Source organism: Puma concolor, chromosome D2 (assembly GCF_028749965.1).
Source record: "Puma concolor isolate L17-30 chromosome D2, mPumCon1.1.hap2, whole genome shotgun sequence".
Lineage (NCBI taxonomy): Eukaryota > Metazoa > Chordata > Mammalia > Carnivora > Felidae > Puma > Puma concolor.
In genome coordinates this window covers 71,488,150-71,510,477 of record NC_141677.1, presented here as the reverse complement: position 1 = coordinate 71,510,477, position 22,328 = coordinate 71,488,150, and positions in this window count along the sequence as shown.

Below are 22,328 nucleotides of genomic sequence, written 5' to 3'. Positions count from 1 at the left end.
GTGTGAGTGCCTGCATGAGCCCGCCAGCATTAAAATAGCGTGGACTACTTGGGCTCATCTTGAGCAGAGCATCTCTGAAGAGTTGTCAGGAAACGTTAAAAATCTACGGGGACAATGGCGAGGTTGAATATATGGGGAAGACAAAACAGTGGTAGCCAGTGGAGCTCACTAGTCAAGATCATCGCTCTGTGCCCTGAAGACCAAAGTCCAAATCCTGGCCTTGACCCTTCCTAGCTGTGCAAACTTAGACCAGTTACTTCAACATCTTTGAAACTCATGCTTTCAATTCCAAAATGCAAATAATAATAGCATCTGTCTTCTAGGCTGGCTTCTGGAAATAGATGAGACAAGGCATGTAAACAGCACAGTGCTTGGCATGTAGCACATTCCCAGGAAACATTCGTTCCTATATTTGCTTTCCTCTCTTAACTTCCTTTCTTTAAAATCTGAAGTCCACAGGAACATCGGCTATACCAGGAATGTAACAGTATCGTTAGCCTGGTTTGTTTTGCTTATGCTTAAGTGAATTCTCAAGTTTCTTTGACCTGTCTGGTAGCGTGGCTTCTGCTGCTCTTTCTTGAAGAGAATAGAGTTTTTATGACCTTTCAGCCCGGAGAAATACCAATATTTTCTTCAGATTTAGTTTGGGCATTGCTTTACCCCCAGGGGTCTTACTTACATAAGGCTCAGAGGAGAGGTAGAGAGTGGAGAAAACGGATGGTCATGTTTCATAGGAAGTAAATGGTGTGTCCCATCATCCATACCATCTAGTCCTTTCCACAGAACCTCTTCTAGGAAAGACCTGCCTCGTATGCTCTCTGCGGGAAGAGGAGACACTGAAGTCTCAGTCCTCGGAGCCCAGGTTTCTTTGGGTGTCCCCATTCCTTTCTGCTGGAGATACCCCACAATTGGTCCCAAGATTTTTGGTTTCATCGTTAGCTTAGAGGGCAGATAATTTGACCACGTGGAGAGGTAGGGTGACAAATGTGGTAGGGTGCCCAGGGTGGAGTGGCTTCTTGGGACATGGATCTTTCAGTACTCAGGGGAGGAAAATCCAGGCAAATTAGGATGAGTTGGCCATCCTCCTGGAAGGCCGCTATTTAAATAGTTTGTTTGGAGAGTCATTGCAGTTGGGGGAGGTGCCAATCCCAAAGACCCCAGTCAGTTAATAAACTCAGTAAAAATCGGGGCCTCTCAGAGCATCATCCGATGCTAAATATGTATATGTGGCTTGGGCAGCTCTGATGACAAAAGTCATAGAAACACGTGATTTCTCAGTCACACAGCACATGGGCCGTGGGGACTCATCCCCTTGGAAGTTGGAGTCCCATGTAGGAACTTGTCAAAACGAAGTCCTGAATTAACCACCCACAGATTGCATTATGCAGAGAGGAGGAGGAAGTGGTTAAGTGACAACAGACAAAAACCATAAAATCCAGAGGCCGTGTGGGCATTCCGTACCCAAGTCACCACCTGAGGGAAGCCAACATTGTTGTCATGTCCCGATGCCAGCACCTAGAAACCTTGCCCTTCCTCGCCCTGGCTCGAAACAAAATGGCTAAGCACGCTTCCCTCAGATTTGCAAAGATTGCTGCAAAGAGAAAGGAGGTTGACATCTCCTCACAGAAGGAAAGAGGGAAGATAACAATTAGGGGATGACGCATTGAGAGAACTCAAATACACCAGTCAAATACACCGTGGGTTACACAATATTCTCACTTTTTTTTTTCAACGTTTTTTATTTATTTTTGGGACAGAGAGAGACAGAGCATGAACAGGGGAGGGGCAGAGAGAGAGGGAGACACAGAATCAGAAACAGGCTCCAGGCTCCGAGCCATCAGCCCAGAGCCTGACGCGGGGCTCGAACTCACGGACCGCGAGATCGTGACCTGGCTGAAGTCGGACGCTTAACCGACTGCGCCACCCAGGCGCCCCTCACAATATTCTCACTTAAGTCTCAGAGAATCTTGAGAGGTTGGCGTCATGACTCCTATTCGATAACTGAAGAAACCAGGGCTTGGGCAAAAAGTAAGTTTTCTGAGTTCACTCAGCAAAGGAGCGGCTGACCTGGGAATTGAAATAATAATAATAATAATAATAGCAATGATGATAATGATAATAATTTAATCAAATAGCCATCATAATAGAGCAACAGCATTTCTTAGGTCTTAGGTACTAGGCTACATACACTCTTTATATTTAACCTCATCTTGTCCTGAAACAGTCTTTCAGAATGGTACCACTCTTAAGCCCATTTAACATATGGCTAAGTTGAGAATTAGAGACATTGTGGAAAGCACTGGAGGACACCCAGACAGTGAGTTGCAGAACGGAAGTTTGAACCCATGTCTCCCTGGCTCCGTAAACCATTGCACAACCCACGTGATCCGGCATCGTGTTACAAAAAACGCTTTTGTGCGTGTTACCACATTCAACCATTGAGACATATTTTCTAGGCTTAAAAAGGGAAGCCAAGAGAGCTTCTGACTTGTCCCAAAGCGTGGGAGCCTGGCAGAAAACTGACTCCGATTTCGGCACCCCCAGGAGAACCATGACCCTCTGGGTCCATTGGGAAAAAAAAAAGATATTCTCCCCAAATGGTGGGTTTCTTCTCTTGCTGCAACAGCAAGCTTCTTCAACAACCCAACCAGCCCCAGAGGCGATCGGTGACTCGGAATGGGGAAGAAGATGGTGATACTCGAGGGCAAAGACTGGTGGGATGGGTTTCTGCCTCCCCCAGACCATGCAGAAAGGCCCGGATCTTGCCTGTGCGTGCAATATTGACCTGGCGGTATTGACGCACCACCTACGGGCCTGCCTTTCCTTATCGATAACCAATGGCAGAGACTAAAGTTCAAACACTGCTGGGCGGCTTTCATGTTTGTAAACAGTATTGATGTGCATAAATAAGGGCCCATCAGACCGCAGGATTAAACAAGGACGGAGGCAGAACATTGGGGAGATTAAATCCGGAAGCAGCTCGTTAAAATAAGCTGGGAACGAAGGCATAAATGGTGGCCAGTTAATGAAATGCCTTGCCAGCCTGGACACCCCAGTACCCCCAAACCAGGCTTTCCCAAGCTGGTGGCCAGTGATGCTGCCTCTTCCTCCCTAGGATAAAACTGGCCCAACTCTGCCTATGAGTTACTTCCCGACCACAGAGCCTCCTAAGCCAGCGACCCACAGCAAGCGCCAGGAAAGGAGCACTGTCTGAGAACACTGGGTGGTCTGTGGGAGAAGACAGACATCTGACATCAGCACTTGGACCCAGGATAATTGGGATGCGGCGTGGAAAACAAATGCTTCATCTTTCCATTAAAGAAACAGAAAGAAGAAAAACAAAACACATTAACAAGAATTGTGGAAATAGCAACACTTCCTCTTCGATTCCAGTAGGGTTCGTTTCAAGGACAAAATTGGACTCAGGGAAGGAGGGAGGTTCAAGACTCAAGGCCACTTGTCCTCACTACTTCTTAATTTTTCTGAGTCTTCTTTGCATTATGATGGCTCAGCATCAAAAGGGCCATATTGAAATGTCCCTTGACTCACAACAGCCTTGTCCAAAGGTCCTGCTTTGCTGTTGGGGCAAATGAGAAGAGTCGGGGCAGCAGCCAGTTGAAGCTGGGATAGAGAACTTCTTGCCCAATGGATTGCTCAGGGAAATAGCGTGACAGCTATGCTCATAGAGAAGTAATTCATGCTTTTGCTGGTGACACACTTTCTCCTTTCTGCCATCTTTAGTGTGACTTTATTCAAAGCCAGTGAAAACGATGGCCAACATTTACTCCATACTCTGTGCCAGGCATGATCTTAAGCATGTTACATGCATGAGCTCATTTAGTTTTCTTAAAAAGCCCAAGAGAGGAAGCCAAGGCACAAATGGATAACATAGTGACTTTGTTTCCCCAAGCAATCTCAGAGGTAGGGCATGTTAGTCTGATTTTTGACATGAAGCCTGAGGGGTAAAATGATTTGCTCACAGTCAGAGGTGGGCTTCTCGCAGGGAGCCCTTTGGGGGCGCCTGGATGCCCGAATTTGAGGAGGTGGGATGCCCAAGTTTTGTCCCAGACTCTATTTACCATCACCATTTTTTTCTATGGTCAGACATGGCCCAGCATGCTTCCAGAAGCATCTTTATTGGACTGAGGAGAGGAGGAAATGCCTCCTAACATTGGGCTTTCATGAAGAACAACAAAATCGTATTTGAAAGAGAAAAATGCTTTAAAAATGCACCGGGCTGTTATTCTGATTAAAGGAGCTGTCCCCAGGACAGACCCACAGTTGCTTTCTCCGAGCTGGTCGCGACAAAGGACCCTTCCGCTGGCTTGAGTGGCAAGAAGGCTGCATTGTAGGAATGCACCTAAGATTTCTGGGACCGGGGGAGTGAGGGAACGAGCCGGCGTGCGAGGAGGGAGTGGTATCATGTTCCTGGTTTTCGGGTTAGCTCCAGGACTGGAATGCTTAACTCATGTGGTTTTTCAAGATTAATCATAAGTTACAACAAGCTACTCCCCCTTGGGGTATTTCATTTGCATCATTCTCTCTCCCAGAGGGTTGAAGGAAGAAAAAATATCCGCTGCACAGCTTTGGAAATTAGTTGCTTGTCACTCACTTGCTTGGAATGGGATTTGAATCTCATGGCCTTTGCTCCAGAGCTCTGGACGGGCTCCCCATTAAGTAAGAGACGTACAGCTGGAAAAGACACTGTTGCCAAGGTACTTAGAGTGAGGAAAGCCAGTTGTGGGCAGCTCAACGGTAACACGAGGCCCTGGTTTCTGAGTGCCATCATTTATCTAAAGGTCCCCAGGCACCTTCAAAACCAGGCATTTAGCCCTTCATATGCATTTGAGGATCAGAAGTAACAAGCACGCCCCATTCTCCACGGAAATGAAAGTCTGTGGTTCTATCTTGGGGGAGGGGGCTTTACGTGAGGTATTCAGGGTCTTTGGCAATCCAGTTGGGCGGCCTCCTGATTACCGACCTGTCTGGAAGGTTGCTGACTACCTTTCAGAAGGGTGACCCATCGTCCGGTTTTATATTACCCAAACTACACAGTAAATGCAGACTGGATGGAGTCAATGTCCATGGGAGACAGATCTGAGGAGTGGGGCATGTTGCCATGGTTCTCCGGGCATGACGTCCATGTCACCGGAAGGGGCACCTTTGCCAGAACCTCAAGATGGTGAGTCATCGAGGCCCAAGGCACTAGGCACTCAGTGCTCTGAATTCAGAGAGGTGAGAAAACTGGAATTGAAAACCAGGAAGGCAGACAGAGGCTGTGCCACATGGACACGAATGGGGTGAACACGGTGAGATCAGGTCAAGGCCGGGCTCCTCTATGGCAGATGTAGGGCAGCACTCTTCATTGCAGACGCAACTCTGGCCAGTCAGAGGTTGCAATATTCTGCCTGCCGTGGATAGACTGCCTCAGGTATGGGGGCTGATGCCAGGAACTGGGAAAAACAGGCCTGTGGAGACTCAGTATGCCATCTCCTTGGGTGGCGATTGAGGTGTCCCTGCTAAGTGAGGAGACATATCAGGAGTTTGACCAACAAAGTAGCTTCTGCAGGAAGCAATACGTGCAACCATGTAGCCAGAGGGAGATGTATTTACTTCACCAAAGCCAACTAGTCTAGAAAACCATTCATTACTTCATTCCTTATTGTCCCAACTCGATGATTTCCTTTGCTCACATCGACGTGGTCCTGATTAAATTTTGACCATCTAAAAACCCCCAAACTACTAGAAAGTCCCTCAGAAAGCCGTAACAGTTTCTGATTGTCAAAAATGAGAGCGTGCAGAGTTAACCTATCAATTAAGACCAAGGCTTGCTCCCATGACCTGGTCCCAACCTACCTCCTCCAGCATCTCTCAGCCTACACCTGAGCGGGACCAGTGTACTTTCCAGGCCTCAAGCACACAAGGTGGATTCCCCACTCTGCGCCCTGCTGATACCATGCCCTTGTCTGGAGGATCTCTTCCTCCCCATCCCTACTGTTTATTTACCAAATTCCTTCTCATCCTGCCCTAATTTGTTACCGCTGATTTGTTACCATCTCCATGATCTTAAGAAATTGAGAGATATATTAGGTATAATTGTTAGGGTTGCCATAACCAACTATCACAAAGCGGTTGGCTTAAACAACAAAAAATATATTGGCTTACGTGTATGGAGGCTGGGAGTCTCAAATCAAGTAGCTGGCAGGATCAGTTCCCTTTCAGGGCTATGAGGAAAAAAAATCTGTTCCAAGCCTGTCTCCTTGGCTTATCGATGGTTGTCTCCATGTTCACAGGGCATTCTTACTGATTGCATGGCTCTGTGTCCAAATTTCCCCTTTTCTTTTTTTTTTTTAATGTGTATTTTTGATAAAGAGAGAGAGAGCATGAGTAGGTGGAGGGGCAAGGGAAAAGGAGAGACAGATAATTTGAGGCAGGCTCTGTGCTGTCAGTGCAAAGCCCAACATGGGGCTCGAACCCGTGAACCATGAGATCATGACCCGAGCTGACGTCGGACGCCCGATGGACTGTGCCACCCAGGTGCCCCCAAATGTCTCCTTTTCATAAGCACACCAGTCATATTGGGTTAGGGCCCACCCTAATGATCTCATTTTTACTTAATCACCTCTGTAAAGACCCTATCTCCAAATCAGGTCACATTTTGAGGTAATGTTTGAGGAAATATTTCATTTTTGTGCCAAGAGAGCTAATCGGGACTGTATGAAGAAGAGAGGTATGTGCAAAGATAGGAAGCGAAGGCCACCATTACCAGGCCACGTGAACGATCTTCTAAGACAGCAAATGTTTGCAAAGGTAGAGGGCAGTAAAAGGAATGCTAAATCTTGTGCACGGAGGGTATGTTTTCTAAAACACACTGTATCTGTTAGAAGAGGCTGGGTCTTGCTGTGGTGACCTACAACCCCACAATCTCAAGGGCTTACAGCCACAAAGGTTCGCTTCTCGCTCACGTGACATGTCCACTGTATGCCATCTGCAACTCTGTTTCACACTGTCCTTACCAGGGGACCCAGCGATAAAGCAGCCTGTGACCGGAACTTCGCCAACTCTGTGGCAGGAGGAAAAGACATATGGCAACTCAAGCACAGCTCTTAGAGGTTCTTCTTGGACAGAGCTCACATTTCACTGGCCAAAGGAAGTCACCTGGCCAAGTCTGATGTCAGCAGACAGGAGTGTATAATCCTTCTGCAGGAAGGGTCACTGCAGGCAGGGGCATCGAATCCAGGCAAGTGGAAGCCCAATGAACCACCAAGTATAAGCGCCATGATGTACGTCTAAGAGAAGGAGCTTCATGTGACTTTGGGTGACACTTCACTTCTCTGGCCCTCGGTCTCCTCGTTTAGTAATTGGGAATCAATAGTACTATCTTCCCTTCCCCCCGGGGCCATTGAGAAAAGTAACCATGAGGCTAAATACGAAACTTCTTGGCGAATGATTCTGAAAGCATCCCTGGGACAAAGGCGTACATCTACTATATTTGGAACATAAAGACGATTGCGGTTCACATCGACTGCAAAGACAGGTGGCCAATGACAAACTAGATCTTTCCCCGGAAGCCCTGGAAAAGAGGGCAGGGAGCCTGTTATGGCCAGTGGGTTCAGCAAGGCAGTGCCCAAAGATGCAGCTCGGACAACTGGGAGGGCCAGGGCAAGAAGGGTCGTCTTGCTGGCTCGTGAGTCCACTCGCCATAGTGGATTCTTTCCTTCAACCATTTCCCCTTCTCTACCCATTCTCCTGCAGGCCCAAACACTGGTCCACATTAAAGGGAAGTAAATAGGGGCGTCTGGGTGGCGCAGTCGGTTAAGCGTCCGACTTCAGCCAGGTCACGATCTCGCGGTCCAGGAGTTCGAGCCCCGCGTCGGGCTCTGGGCTGATGGCTCGGAGCCTGGAGCCTGTTTCCGACTCTGTGTCTCCCTCTCTCTCTGCCCCTCCCCCGTTCATGCTCTGTCTCTCTCTCTGTCCCAAAAATAAATAAAAAACGTTGAAAAAAAAATTAAAAAAAAAAGAAAAAAAAAAAAGGGAAGTAAATAGAACAGCACAGAACAGCATTGCTACCTGCATCTGGTAACTGAGGAAACAGGCACAGAGATATTAAGCAACATGTTCAAGGTCACACAGTTAAGTAAATGCTTACATAACATCTCCCTGAAGCACTTTATATCCATTAGTATTTAATCCTCGCAGCAACGTTAGGAGTTGTGTGCTCTCACTGTTCCCGTTTTACAGATGAGGAAATTGAGGTGCAAGGTGTTAAATAACTTGTCCACTGTCACACAAGTCATAAGTGGCCAGTCCTGGGAGATCCCCGGGGCTGAACATCCTGAGATGTATATTTGTGTCCCCGTATTTTCACATCTCTGAAATTGCGATGTGTCTTTTAATGGACGGCATATCGTAACTAAAGAATCAGCATTTTTTTTCTTGGTGGTATATAAAATAATAATGCATCTTAAAATTGATGACCCCCTACTTAGCATCAATGAAATATGAGACATGATTTCTTCTCGACCTGCCCCTCCCACTTCCCCTCACCAATTTTGAGATTTAAAAATGAGTCTCCCTTCTGGATGGAGGGGAACCTAGACCGGGATTCTATCAGTATTCCTTCCCCATCTCTCCAGCCCTCTGGGCAAAAATGCAAGAGATAAAGTGACCTAGTGAGGGTTCAAGACAGCAAGAATGGCTGTGGACTGTGCGCAAGATGGGGTGTTAGGGAGAGAGTGGAGCTGTGCCAGCCAGCATTTCGTGGAATCAGAGTCCTGGCTAGAGGTCCCTGCACACAGTGCCATTTGTGTCCTTGTGCTGAGAGCAGACCAGTCTACAGTGTGCAGACACGCAACCGGGAAACGCAAATAGGAATTCGGGGGCAGCTGCAGAAGGCGTGTCTAAGGCTCTGCACTTACTGAACAAGACACGAATCTGTGTCCATTTCTTGGGGGGTAAATACTACCACATGTGCCTAAAACTCTCACATCATTTAGTCTGCGCTGACATGAATCCCCTTGGAAGAGTTAGCATTTGGTTAGGTAAACGTTTCCCCTCTCCCTCCCCTCTTCACCTCCCTCATTCTCCATCAATATCTTGCAGATGTTGGAACAAGCCGATGACTGTCTCGGTTCCCACACTGGAATGCCGGCCAGGGGAGAATGCAGGCGAGCTTTCTGGCCGCCTGCGACCCTCGGCTACGATGGGCCTCCTACATTCTCTTGCTTGTACATCAAGCCTTCGGCTGCTCACTGCCAAGTATTAAGTGCTTGTTCCACAAACCTGGTGTAGATTATCACTTTGCTGTATAGATGTATCTAATAGAATTAAATAGTTGGCTCCTGACCAGTAACAGATGTGCTACGTATAATGCAACAATAATGAGATTGAAACCACCATGTAATATCGAGGGAAGAGTGGAGGGCGACTTGCATTTCTCCAGTTTGGAAGCCGGCTTGAAGGAAAAAGAAACTAGAAGGAATGGCCATTTATTTGCACTGAGTGAGCCATCTCTGTGTGTTTCAGATTCCCCAAGGGGTGTCTTTCACGGCCCGGTCCGTGTCCGTGACAGGGGGCAAGAAGATAAACAGTGGAAACGGGACTGGTTTGTGCTGGAGGCGGACTGATCCACCTTGTTGACATCCTACCTATCCCCCGCCCCCCCCCCAACCTGGTGCTGTCTGGTTTGGGGACCCAGTAATGAGACCATAATGAAATACAGTCATGCAGGCTGCTCCGAATGAGAAGTAGCCAATGAAACCAGAGCTCAGGAGGCCAGCCACGTAGGTAGGGAGAAGACAGAAGTGCAGACAAGGACAAAAGAGCCCTCAGTGATCCCAGGTGGGGTCTCCAGTGCCCTCTCCTGACGGTTGTGCAGTTCTAGAACCCCAGAATCAGGATAGGCTGGTCCCTGGGGATATCTCCAAGCGTGGACAATTCTGGTTCCTGGGACTGCTAATCAGAAGACCCAGAAGGGAGGATGCCTCCACAGCAAGGGTAGCCAAGCTCAACCCTGGAGGTCAAAGGGTAATCACAGGGGTGGGATTCCTGCTATACAGTGGTGCTTAATGTGAATTCAGAGCTGGGGCTTTTCTGAGTGTTTTGGTCTGTCGCGGTGCCTTCTGCTCGCCTTTTCCCCCCACTGCCCCCCTTTCTCTACTCTTCAGTATTAATGTCTCTATCAGTTAGTTATTGCTGAGTAACAACAACAACAATAACAAAAAAAAAAAACCCAAGGCTTAATATATGGTTTGTTTTTTTCCCCTCAGGGCCTAAGGGTCAGTTCAGCTGACCTAAGCAGCCTCCACTGAGCTTGGCTGGGCTTGCTCATGTGTCGGCAGTCAGTGGCAGAGTGGCAGAGGACTGGCTGGCCTAGGATGGCTTTAGGTTCTCACAGCTCTTATAGTCCTTCGATAGGCTAGCCTCACCATGCTCTTACGACAGAGTGGCAATGGAGAGGGAGCCCAATTATGCAAGACGGTTGTGGATGTAGATCTGTGCTTTCAAACCTCTATTTGTACCACATCACTAGGATCCCATTAGCCAAGTAAGTCTTATGGCTAAGCCATAATCTGAGTGAGAAGGGACTACAGAGTTACAGGGCAAAGCACACAGTGAGGGAAGCCATGATCTGGGGCCATCAATGCAACCCACCTACTCTAGTATCCTTGTAATTTCCCAGAGGTTGCCTACAGATTAGGAACAGTTAACGGAACAGGTCAACGACATGCCCTAGAAACCCAAGTCCTCCTTCAGTCCATCCCAAGAAATGGTTGAGAGGGAGGTGGGCCAGTTTCCAGTTGTCCCCACGTAGATTTTCATCTTCTATCTTACTGCACGCTGACTTTGGGATTGCCTGCTTCTCCCTTTCTCTTTTGCCCTCCAAAGTACACATATACTCCCATGGGGAGACCCCGGTCCAATTTCTGGGGACCCTTCCTGCCATAGTCCTCAGCCCCTAAAAGAATGGTAAGGCACAGAAAGGCTGGGTGTGAGAGCCCAGCACACAACCTCAGAGTTGGAGTAACAACAGAAGAAAGATCGAGATGGAACAGACTCGATACAGAGAGGCATTCACATAAGACCGGGTTTCCCTCATGCCCTGGACCCAAGGGCACAACTGAGGCCAACACACATGGGGGTAAAGAGGCCCACTTTGTCAGGTGAACGAAACCGAGTGTAGCATAGCTGAGAATTCCTAACAGTACCAAACCATCAGGCTAGAAAAGCAAAAGAAAATCTGCTGGGCACGTAATAATTGCTCAATGGATATCTGAGGACTGACTGGCTAGGAAACTATTCTAAGAAACCAACAGAATCTCAAACAAAGATTTAGGAACAGGGAGAATCACTGAGGCATATTTGTAAGAGTGGAAACAAACCAAATGTTCAACAATAGGGAGATGATTAAATAATTTATGGCACATCTATATAATGGCATAGGATGCAGTTATTTAAAATGTTTTAAATTAAATATTTATGACCGGAGGAGAGGTTCACCATGTAATTTGAAGTGAAAAAGCAGGTTGCAAAACTCTATGCAATATGATCCCAAGTAGGCATAAAGTAAGTGTGGTTTTAACAGTGGTTTATGGGAGATTTTTGTATCTTTACGCTTTCTATGTTTTCCAGGTTTTCCATAATGAGTCTGCATTCCCTTTATGACTCTTAGTACGACTGAAGTTCTGAAAAGAATGCAGATCTTAATTCTGAAACGGGGACCAAAATGTTCACTTCCTGTTCATTTTCAGGCATCCCTTATATTCTCTCATATATGCTTCCGTATTTTCACTGGTAGCATTTACCACACGTTATATGTACTTGGCGGTCTTTCACTTCTCTTCCCCCACAAAATGTAGACTACCAGAGGACAGGAACTTTGACGGCTTGTTCACTGATGTGGCCCTAGCAGTCACCACAGCTTTATAGACACCAGGCCCTCAAGAAATATTTGTGGAATGAATGAACGAATGAACAAACGAACCAACGAATGAATGAACGAAAACAGTCAAAGGAATTTCCATTCCCTTTTACTAAGTTAACTAAAATGTCCTGCAGCATCAGTATCAGGAGCAACTTGACTGATCCACAGAGAGAAATGTTCAGAGTAACTTTGATCTGCAAGTATTCCGTGCCTCCCATGGCTATAGATTGCCTACTGGGGACTTAACACGGTCCCAACTATGATGGTGGACAAGAAGGCAATACTTACCTAGACACAGCATATTGCAGGACAGGGCATTCATCATATCAAAGCAGGGGACTTGAGCACAAAACACAAAGAAAGTCTCAGTTGAACATGGCTGCCATTTTCCCCCTCGAGATGTACCTTCCCGGAGATCTTCAAGAACCAATACAACTGTACTTGGTCTCCTCCACCATTTGGGGGTCGGCACCAGCAACCACACCCATGTCCTCCCCACCCATCCCCTTGAAGGGAATGATGCATGTTCCAGAACCCCACTCTGCAACATGGAACTCATGTTGCATCTCAGCCAGTGTCTTGTCTCACATACACGTCTGAGCAGTAACGATGCTATTAGTCAACAGTTAGAGTAGTTATTCCTTTGTATTCTTCATCTCTGTCTGTGGCACTCTCTTCAGACACATCAAGATAACCCTTTTTTGCTGCATCTTTCTTCTTGTCTCTTCTCTGTTTTCTCCTAGGTCCTATTTTGAGTCCACCCCTCCCCCTTAAAAAGTCTCAGAAACCACCTCAAGCAAATGAGTATTGTCAGCAAGAGGTGAGTGGAGGTGGTGGGAGAGAAGCGACCAGCAAAATTAGCCATAAAGAGGACATTCCTGCATAAGGTCCTTGAAACTGTTCCCAAGACTACATTGGAATATTTTCACCCTTCTTTAATTAAACCTACCCTTCTGCACCTGCCAGTGCTTTGAGATAAAGAAAAACAGTGTTTTCATCACTTACTGATCTTATTGGTTTCCTGTTTCACTAAAAGTGAAGCTTGCCACTATTTTTTAAGACACAAACATGCAGTATTTCACTTTCCACTAGCAATGGCTACTGTTTATTGAACTTACTGTTACCCAGCAGGTGAGCTAAGGACTGAATCTACCCGAATTATTTAATAACCTCAACATGAAGTAGCCCCATTATTATTCATTTTACCCATTGTTACTCAGTATTACTCATTATTCATTTTCCAGACAGGGAAACTGAGGGTCAGAGAGCTAAGTAACTTGCCCGTGGTCATCCAGTTAACCTCTACTTAGATGGATCTGGAAGAATAACCATTACTCATAACATTATTTCTATAAGGAAATATCTATTCCAGTTCCCAAGGACCAACCCAGACACACACACACGCACACACACACACACACACACACACCAGGAACACAACCTGCTTCTGCTCTTTAGAGGAGGGAAGGGTCATTGTGCGCAAAACTTTTGTCATTGTGGAAGATTCCAATTCAAGTGGCTTCTGGCGATACAGCAATAGATCTACTTCTGGATAAATGCAAGTTCTTGTCCCTTCCCAGCCAGAATGATTGGTCCACAAGCTGAACCTGTCATTTAAGCTGGACCAATCAGGTCTTCTCCTAGAATTTAAAAATTGTCACTGCTGGAGGGGGTACTGGATGGCTCAGTCAGTTAAGCCTCCTACTCTTGATTTCAGCTCAGGTCATGATCTCACGGTTCCTGAGTTCGAGCCCCGTGTCCAGTTTCAGGCTGACAGTGTGGAGACTGCTTGGGATTCTCTCTCTCTCTCTCTCTCTCTCTCCCTCTCTCTCTGCCCCCCCCCAAATAAATAAATAAACTTTAAAAATTGTAACTGGGAGGAAGCCCTACTTGGCCATCGCTGAAAGGCTATGGATATGGGGTGGCTGAAGACTGCCTATTTGTAGAACAGCCTATTTACAGGAGGACAGAAGGAGGCCAAGAAGAGAGAAGCAGAAACTAGCAGTGTTGGAGAGGCAGGAGAGAAGGAGACTGAACCCAGCTGTCCCCAAGCTCTTCCAGTTTCGTGAGCTGCCCCCTTAACCGCTTCCTTCTCCTTACAACTGAAAAAGCGGAGCAGGGACAGGTCAGATGTTCACAGGAGGTTATGCACTGAGCTAGCTCCAGAGCCTGGAGCACAAGTCCCCGGCTCCCAGGCCAGTCAGTGCACCTGAGGACACCCGTGTGTCTGGGGGACTGAGGGCAGGAACAAGCCGAGGGTTGAGAAGAGACGAGGGGAGAATGCTCCGTGCTTTTGGCCATGCCCACGGCCTAGTCATCCAGGGTAAGCGCATGCGCCAGCTCCGGGCCTCCGTGCCTGGCTGGCTCAGTGGCAACCCAGTTGATGGCCTCATTAACTGGATCCACCTGTGGGCACTTTATTTAATTATCTCAACTGGAACAGAGTCAAGACGCTGGAGCTAATGTCCTTCCGCTTTCTGAGAGCTAATTATCACCTGTGGCTTGGCCCCAGGCGCAGGTGCAAGGGGTTACCAATAGCACCGTAACTGTGTTGACGGGAGTCGAGAGCATTCCCTCTCATTTTGGTGGGAAAGGGGAGTTAAACGTGACAGAAGGTCAGAAAGCATCTGGTCCGCTGCCTGCCTCCAGAGACTAGAGCCCTGTGCCCTGGGTCGTCTATTTCCATCACCAGCCCGGGCCTAAGGAGGTGTCCAGGATCCTGGCACCAGAAAACAATAGCTACATCTTATGAAGCACTGATAGGATTGCAAGCGTTCCCAGCAGCTTTGAGGGTATTTTCACCTGCACCTCTGCCTGGGGTGGGTCTGTTGGCACAGAGGTTACGTGACTCGCCTGGTGCTTCTCGGGCAGCTGGGCTAGGATTCAAACTTCAGTCCAGTCGGTGGTGTAGCCAAGAACGTTCCCTCGTCCCCTCTGCCTCAAGCTGGGTAACTGGTTACCTACTGTGTGCCAAGCACCATGATCAGTTTGGGAAATAGAAAGATATTTACCTTCTACATATATCCATTTCCTTCCAGGAGTTCACCTCAAGTCTTTTTGGTATTGAAATATTTACACTATCCTGACACCGTAAGAGGAAGGTGCCACAAAAGCACATCGAATGGGGAATCAAAAGGTACAGATTGGGGGCGCCCGGGTGGCTCGCTCGGTTAAGAGCCTGACGTTGGTTCAGGTCATGATCTAGCGGTCTGTGAGTTCTAGCCCCGCATCAGGTTCTGTGCTGACAGCTAGGAGCCTGGAGCCTGCTTCCTTTCTGTGTCTCCCTCTCTCTGTGCCCCTCCCCCACTCTCTCTCTCTCTCTCTCTCTCTCTCAAAAATAAATAAACATCAAAAAAAAATTTTTTTTAAGGCAAAGATTTGATTTTCCACTCCACCCCTCCCTAAATGTATGATTTTCCATACGTTTCTTATCCTTTTCTCACCCTGGCCTCCCCATCACGGAACATGGAGCACGGAACTTGTCTTTTCCACCCTGTTTCACAGGGTTGCCAGGAGCGCAAGTCGGATGACACATGTAAAAACTGTTTACAAACGCACGGCTTTGTTTGTTGTAGAAACTATTATTATTGGATGGACTCCAAGATTGACTTTACTCCTCAAGGGGACGGAGGCTTGATTATAGCATAATTCACAAGTGAGAGGTCTCGGCTCGTGAAGTGGGGGCCCGAAATTGGAATGAGGTCCCTGCTCCGGAATTCTTCCTTCTGCCTCACACGGATCCAACGGTAAGCACGAAAGGGTACCTCTGTGCCTTTAAATTGACCCGCCGGTTAAAAGTAATAAACCAAAATCATAATTTGCTTACAGACATTCTGGAACTGGAATGGAAGATGATTTCTTCCCGTCTTGGCCTAGGAGATTGTTTTAGGGGAAATTTTGGTCTTGTTAAACAGTAGCATGTGTCATTGTTGTTATTTGCTTCTTCCTTTGTCATAAATCAGGAGGGTATGGGGGAGGGGCTGCCCTATAGGCAAAAAAGTACGATTGCCTTTACTAGGCCGACTTGCCAGGTGACCTCAGACAGAGCTACAAGCGTCGAGTGCCTGTTTTTCTGAAAACGTTCTTGATGTAAATGCCTAAGGAGGTTCCTCAGCGTCAGACCATCCACTCATAGGATGACCAATGCCTCCCAGTTTGACTGGACAGCCCTGGTTTTAGCTCTGGAAAGCCCCGCTCCCCAGGACCCCCTTCAATCCTGGGCACCCTGGGACAGGTGGCCACTGTACCTACACTTCACATTCAACCGTCTGGGGCAGACAGCACACAGTGGGACCCAGTTGGCTCTGGTACCCAACAAGGGCCGCGCCTCTTCTCCATCCTGTGGGGCAAGTGGTATAACTTCTCCGAGTCCTCGACTCTCCATCTACAGAAGGGGCCAGCGGCAGAACCTGCCTCCTAGATCACTGTAGAGAAAAAAACGAACATACGTGGCAAGTGCTCCATAGAGCGCAGGCGCACGGAACAGTTGTCCCTGGTTCTTATTACTGCCTGGGGCTGGCCAGAAGAAACTTCCGGTCAAGTCCAGGGGACAGGACAAATATCCCAACAGGTAGCTGGATTTCTTCCTCCTCTTCCCTTTGTACCTCCCTTTCTGGTTTTACGTCCCCATCTACCCCCCGACTCTGCCCCTCTGTTACTTGTTGCCTCAATAGAGATTCGTGGTGCTGGGTCTCTCGCAGTACGTTATTCACATCTTGGCAGGGCATGCCGTGCTCGTAAGAATTAACATTTGGGTTTTATTTACTGGCTTACAAAGTGCCAGAATTGCATCGGGGATTCAGTTGCACAAACTCTCTTGATGGGAAATCAGTGACAAATTGAGAAGAAGGGGGTCTCGAGGATCAAACAGCAAACCCTTCCCAATCCTTGTTTGAAAACTCAGCCCGGGCTGATTTATTGCCGTTCCCAAAGAGGTGTGGGGGAGGGACGAAGTCTCTCTCTGGAGTCTTCTTGAACAGTTAGGCCCGTTCCCGGTCTTACATGAGATTAGTCACAGGATATTTCATTTTAAATCCAATGGAATGTTTTCCCAAATCAGACAAGACTCTTTCAGTGTTTATGGCTGGTTCGCTGGAATTCTCTTTGGCTCCAGGAGGGATTTGAAAATTAGATACATTTCCTTTTGGTGACCTGGGGCTGAGCTGGAGGGAGATCAGGCCTTAGGCTGGGGCCAGCAGTGACTTGTCAGTCTTGTTCCAAGAGGTCTCTCCCATTGGCCAGCCTTCCCAAGCACCTGCGGCCCACCGTATGGCCAGGCCAGGCGCCTCATCCCTACAGGCCCTCTTTCCCCTACCGGGCCCCCTGGTATACCATGGAGACATAACACAAATGTTCTGCAAAATTAAAAAAGGTGGGGTGAGCTCGATCCATTTGGCGGTGAGAAGGCTCGCGTGGGACTTCTTTTCGTTTCAGAACTTTCTTTTTGCCTGCATGGTAGGGAAAAATATAGAATTCTTATCAAAGTAACTACGGTCAGACGCTGCAGAATTAGTCTGATATGGTAGGTTGCTATTTCGCTTGTTCTGAACACACACGAAGAGATGAAAAGAACAACAGTCACAGAGAAATGATGGAGACGAGATTATGAAGAAATAGCAAGAAACAGGGGTAATTGCTTCAAACTAATGCTCTGTTCTCCAAAGGCTGCAGTGGCTTCCCTGGAGACTGATGAAAGTCTAAAGGTGTGTTTTTCCCATTTTATAATTTCAAGTGAGTTCTATTTTAATTGATCACTTCTGCCTCTTCCCTTACGCACTTTTATCTGTGGATCATAGAACCCCCTCGAATGAGAAACAATTCAGCTAGTGGCACAGAATCTGAAGCCAGACGACTTGAATCCGAATCTAGCTTCAGCCACTTAGCTGAAGTAATGTGTCTCTGGACACATTACTTAGTGTCTCTACATTTCTGCTTCCCTGGCCACAAAATGTATATAACGCTGGGACCCACCTCACAGGGCTGTTGAGAAGAGTAAATAAAGTATATAAATGTCTCAGACGTGGCCCTGATGTACAGAAAGCTCTGGAGCAGTGCTTGCTCTTATCAAACCCGACTTAATCCAGAAGCCTGGTATCGCCACAACTTGTGTCTCCCACAGGGCTCCATCCACACAAGAACCAGAATCCCTACGAGCACTGCCCAGGCTGTAAGATAGGCAGGGATTGGGTCGAGCCGAGTATTTCTCCTTTGGGAAGGACCCAAGCCCCGATGAAGCCAACTGGAGGTACAAGCACAGAAATAAATTTCTGGTTCTGTTTTATCAAGTATGTCCATTAGGACATGCTAGAGCATAAGTAACAGAAAACTCCACATACACAGACCTACACACTGAGGAGTATAGTCATATCCCAAGTGCAGAAAGTCCAGAGGGAGATGAGCTTCCAAGTTGGTTCTGGCTGATCAGCTGGATCAAGGACCCAGTGTTCTTCCTTTCCTTCCACGTGGCATCTCTGGAGTTGGCATCATCCTGAGGCAGGCTTCCCTTGTGGTTATAACATGGCTGGTCATGGCGTCAGGGTAGTGGAGTGTTTCTCTGCTGTGTCCATCAGGAGATAACATAGGGAGACGTTCTCTGGATGCTCTCCATTAAGAAACAAGACAGACTTTCTCAGAAGCCTCCAGCCTACCTCTTCTCATATTGTGTTATCCTCCATTGAGTCCCATGCTTGTTCCTGAACCTCTCATCGGCTAGAAGGATGGGCTTACCCCAACAGCTGTAGTAAAATCAAAAAGAGCACTTCTGGGTCGCCTGGGTGGCGCAGTCGGTTAAGTGTCCGACTTCAGCCAGGTCACGATCTCGCGGTCCGTGAGTTCGAGCCCCGCGTCAGGCTCTGGGCTGATGGCTCGGAGCCTGGAGCCTGTTTCCGATTCTGTGTCTCCCTCTCTCTCTGCCCCTCCCCCGTTCATGCTCTGTCTCTCTCTGTCCCAAAAATAAAAAAAATAAAAAAATAAAAAAAAACGTTGAAAAAAAAAAAAGAAAAAAAAAAAGAGCACTTCTATGACTCAATTAGGGGAGAAGCAGAAAGACGCTGACGAGGTGGCCCAATTGTCCACCATTCTGTAGTTTCGGTGCCCTTCACATTACATTAGATGGTAATGTTCAGGGACGTATGACTTTCTAGGAGTTCCAGAAAGTTCCATGACGTCAGTTAATTCCATAAACCACACCGCATGGTGAAATTGCTAAGAAGGGAATTCTGAAGATGAGATTTTCGAAAGTACGTGATGGTGAGCATTGGGTCCGTTGTCTGTCCTGTCCATACCAAAGCCCTCAGCTTTGACTTAACTATTGTTTTGGATCAGACAGAATATTCCAATGCCTTCCCCCAATTCTTCCTTCACAATGACCAGTGAGAACAGTAATCGCTTCTGCCTACTTCTCCACTGTATTCCATGTTGCCTGGCCAATAGTAACTTAATATTTATTGAATGCGTGAACCCTGCCTGCCCCCAAAATACTGGAGTTAGTCCTTTTTATTAACTGGTATTCATATTCTTTGCTCCTGTTGCTCTAAATGTTCTCTCTTTCTCTCTGCTCCCTGTGAGGCCTTGGTGACCTTGAAATGACCACTTCCTCCAGAAACAATAATAGCTTTCATTTGTTTACTGAGCACTTAAACTATGCACCCTGCCCCGTGCTAAGAACTTGATGGCTATTACCTCACTGAATGTTCACAAAATTCAGTAAGGTGGGTTTATAGGTGAAGAAAATACCTTACCAAAGGCCACATAATCCAGAAACAGAAACAGAATGGAGGGTCAAGCCCAGAGGGGCACCAGAGCCTGGCATGCCAAGCACTCTGTGTATGCCTTCCCAGACTTCTGCAGCCCTGGGGACACCTTTCCAGGGCTGGTGTCTTGGCTGTTCTCTCCTGTTGCTTTCCAGTGTCCGTGTGTAAATCTCACTTCCCCCATGCCATGTTATTCCCTGAAGCCCAGAGGGCTGTGTTTATCCTGCTGAGCCCCCAAAACTCATCCTAGCAGAGATATCTTGAGTAGATATCATTTGAATTGAATTGCATCTAGGGCCCTGGCCTCGGGATGGCCCAACTGCATTCTATATGTGGAGACTGCTGAGTGCCACCCCCCACCCCCCGGCTTAGCCTGTGTGTGTTCTATGTCTAGGCCAAGCCAGCTTACAGCAGGCCACTGTCTCAGAAAATCACTGGAGAGCAAAACTCAGTGTCCATCTGGATAAAGCATGAAGTCAGCCAGTCCAGTCAGACTGGCTTGACTTGGTTTTCTTCCGTATAAGCGAGCTCAGCGACCCTGGCCTCCTGGCCTTGCTACAAACCTCTCTGCCTCATACGGTCCATTAAAGTATTTGTCTACGTGTGCATAGTTCGTCCAGGCTAGGGAGGGGCACCCAGGCTAGTGGGGAGCACCAAGGCACCGGACTCTTCCCCCTCCATTAAAAGACTACAGCAACTCTCGACCTCTGACTGGAGACGTAATGATGGAGCAATTTACAAGTGCTTGTTATGGGTCGTGTCTTTCGGGGCATGCTTTAAGAGCTTTCGGCTGGGCCACACATACACACACAATCTGCTCAACACAGCCCTGACCACTTGTTCCTAGAGCCCGGCCAAATTTAGGGCAAGTGTGTGGCCACTGGTCTCCTGGGCCAGCTATTGGAGATGCTGGCAGAGCTGGGGGCTGGCTGAGTCTTCGGGAAACCAAAAGGAATTGCTGACATCTGGATGCCGTGGGAGTGGGTTCTAAGTGCTGGATAATTAGTCACAGTCATGGGAGTAAAAAGCCGATAATGAGGGCAGGAGCAGAGAGAAAGCCTACCCGCTTCCTACCAGTCCTAAAGACTCAGAAGGCTGAAATCCCTCTGCCACCAAGGCAGAGTCCACAAGTTGTTGTGAATCAAGTTCTACCATTGAGATTGTGACGCTTTCCCTGGCTCTGTCTGGTAGCTCTCTATGCCACCTGCTGTCACCTCCTCTGTTTGCTGCTCTCTCTGATCTCATTCTTTGTCTTTCTCCCCTATTATTACGTGGGCAAAAGACCAAGGGAGCAACATCCCATTCTCTCCTGGCTCTGCACCCAGTTTTTTTCCTTCCTACACTAGATCTCCAGGCCTCGGGGAAATAAAGAGATAGGGAGACTCAGGACACAAAGGATAGAATTTCCTAAGGAGGTCAGGGAATCGCTCATATGTAGTCTTTGTTTGAGATAAAAAGGAAACAGAATGTTTTCTCTCATCACTAAGTTCAATACAAAGCAAGTTGGGAAGACAGGAAGATTTGATAAATGAAAAAACACAAAAGAAAACAGTTTGAATAAACCCAAGCTGCTGAGGGATCACAATAAATGTGAATGGATCAAAGCCATCATATTTAAGAATGAGGACTTCCAGACTGGATAATAAAAATACCCCAAACCGGCTTTTTAATACTTAGGAGCGGTACCTAAAATAAAATAACACAAGAAGAAGGTTTGGAAATTAAGGGGTGATAGAATAGGCTCCTAAACAATGGGGAAGTGTGGATGGAAAACAGAGAGACAGTGGCCACCAGACCTCTCCGTGCTCTCTGAGAAACAATATATTTAGAAAAAAAAAAAAATATGCTGCCTGATTCTATCCTCAAAGTGAGCTTGAAGAAAAGCCTTTAGGGAAACTGGGTCCTACCGGCATCTCCAGGGCAGGCTCAACATTAACGTTTCTCCTCCATTTATCTCCCATCCCCTCCAATTTTAGAAGTCGGGAGAAGGACAGAGTCTCTTGAATGGGCCGTTCAATCTGTCTGTCTCCTCTCTGTTTCCAAAGAAAGGCAAAGATGTTAAATTAAAATCATGTTTAGAGAGGGAGGCCTGGGTGGCTCAGTCAGTTAAGTGTCCGACTTCGGCTCAGGTCATGATCTCACGCTTCATGAGTTTGAGCCCTGCATCAGGCTCTCTGCTGTCAGCGTAGAGCCCACTTCAGATCCTCTGTCCCCCTCTCTCCCTGCTCCTCCCCAGCTCGTTCACTCTCTCTCTCACTCAAAAATAAATAAAAATAAACATTAAAAAAAAAATTTGTAGAGGTCTCCCCATGCTTCTTCCCAGTACTATTCCCAGAAAATAGCTTCTGGCTGGTCGGTGTAGATAATTCCCCAGGCAAAGAAGTCACATAAAGGCCATAGAGCCAATTTTGTGAGAGGACTAATAGGGCCACATATTGAAGCATCCAAGTGGTACCAGCACAAAGAAAAATGGTGACGACCCACCAAGCCAATGTGTGTACATGCAGATATTCCATAGATGGGTCTTAAGGAGTTCAGAAAATCCCTTCCTATTATATGAAAATTATGAATCTAGGAGCCCTCCCCACCCCACGACCCAGGAACAGAATTCATAGCTTCCAGCACATTTCCAAATGGATTCATGTCTCCAAGTG